Below are 2,333 nucleotides of genomic sequence, written 5' to 3'. Positions count from 1 at the left end.
ATGATGCCAACTGGGCTGCCAGGGCAGACAACCCCACCAGGCAGACAACCCCACCAATGTGTCCTGGAGTTCTGATTCCCCAGAGTCCTGCCCCAACTAGAGAAAGAGAGAGGCAGGCTGGGAGTGTGGATCGACCTGTCAATGCAGGGAAGCAACTACAGAAGCCAGACCTTCCACTTCTGCATCCCACAATGACCTTGGGTCCATACTCCCAGAGGGATAAAGAATAGGAGGGAGTCGGTCAGTAGTGCAGAGGGTTAAGTGCAGGTGGCGCAAAGCACAAGGACCGGCATACCGATCCCGGTTCGAGCCCCCGGCTCCCCACCTGCAGGGAGTCACTTCACAGGTGATGAAGCAGGTCTGCAAGTGTCTGTCTTTCTCTCCCCCTCTGTCTTTCCCTCCTCTCTCCATTTCTCTCTGTCCTATCCAATAATGACAACATCAATTAAGAACAATAACTACAATAATAAAACAAGGGCAACAAAAGTGAATAAATAAATATTTTTAAAAAAAAGAATAGGGAAGCTATCAGGGGATGGATGTGATGGGAGGGAGTTCTAGTGGTAGGGAACTCTGTGGAGTTGTATCCCTCTTATCCTATGGTCTTGTCAGTGTTTCTGTTTTATAAATAAAAACTAAGAAAAGGGAGTTGGGCAGAAGCGCAGTGGGTTAAGCGCACGTGCCGCAAAGCGCAAGGACCTGTGTAAGGATCCCAGTTCGAGCCCCCGGCTCCCCACTTGCAGGGGAGTCACTTCACAGGTGGTGAAGCGGGTCTGCAGGTGTCTGTCTTTCTCTCCCCCTGTCTTCCCCTTCTCTCTCCATTTCTCTCTGTCCTATCCAACAACGACATCAGTAACAACAACAACAATCACAACAACGATAAAACAACAAGGGCAAAAGGGAGCAGTGGATTGATGGTGCAGGCACCAAGCCCCAGCAGTGGCCTAGGACCACACATGCCAAGGCCTAAGTTCGGCTGCTGAGCCAGCAACCACACTCCTGCCAAATCCTGCCGGGGCTTTACTGCATACCACTGGCTTTGCGTTTGTCATCTGTCTTGATGTTGCCTGCTTCTGTTTCTAGTGCTTGGGAGTTCCTCCACTTTTAGGACCTACGTATTCATAGTATTAATCAAACTTGGAGAATTTTGTCCATTAACAACACTGCACTGGTGTTCCATTCAAAGTCTTTTATTAGTTTTTTTTTAAAATATTTTTATTCATTTTATTATTGGATAGACAGAAATTGAGAGGGGAGGGTGAAATAGAGAAGGGAAGAGACAGAGACACCTGCCGCCCTGCTTCACCACTTGTGAGGCTTTCCCCCTGCAGGTGGGGACCAGGGGCTTGAACCTGGGACCTTGTGCAATGTGTGCACTTAACCAGGTGCACCACTGCCTGTCCCTAGTCTGTTTTCTCTTGAATGATTTTTTAAAAATATTTTATTTTATTTATTTATTCCATTTTGTTGCCCTTGTTGTTTTATTGTTGTAGTTATTATTGTTGTTGTCATTGTTGTTGGATAGGACAGAGAGAAATGGAGAGAGGAGGGGAAGACAGAGAGGATGAGAGAAAGACAGACACCTGCAGACCTGCTTCACCGCCTGTGAAGCGACTCCCCTGGAGCCGGGGTTCGAACCGGGATCCTTATGCCCATCCTTGTGCTTTGCGCCACCTGCGCTTAACCAGCTGCACTACAGCCCGACTCCCTTGAATGATTTTAATCGCTATGTTTTCATGCAAAAGCTTTTCTTTTGCAATATCTAACATGCTAATAGCTCCACCATACTTTTCATATCAGATGTTGTATTCTTTCATATTTTGTTTTCTTTTCTTTTTCTGGGGGTGGGTGGGTGGTAATCAGGGTTTCACTGTTCCACGTTGCCTTTTCAGAGAGAAGTTTCCCCAGTGCGGTGGAGGCTGGCTTGCACCTGGGTCATGTGTATGACAAAGCAGGCACCCTTCACAGGTGAATTATCTTGCCAGCCCCATTTTTCATATTCTTTGAGTTTGACTTGCATCCTTTTATAACTTCCACAGCTTTACTTAACACATTCGTCTATCATTTATTTTGAATTTATCCTAGCTTTGACTTTAGCCCCACTGCTGGGGGGAAGCTTTTGTGCTGTGATGTCTTTTTTTTTTTCCCTTTCCCCTGCCCCATTTCTTTGTATCTCAAATTGTCAGCCTGTAGCCATGAAGCCCCAGTGATGACCCCAACCCATCCCTCACACATACAGGGAGGACATGAACAGTCTTCAGTGCAGAAGATATCCAGATGGCAACATGCGGGGAAAAAAATGCTCAAAGTTATTAATTATCACAGAAATGCAA

Source organism: Erinaceus europaeus, chromosome 21 (assembly GCF_950295315.1).
Source record: "Erinaceus europaeus chromosome 21, mEriEur2.1, whole genome shotgun sequence".
In the NCBI taxonomy this organism is placed as follows: Eukaryota; Metazoa; Chordata; class Mammalia; order Eulipotyphla; family Erinaceidae; genus Erinaceus; species Erinaceus europaeus.
Note: the sequence above shows the minus strand (reverse complement) of the source record.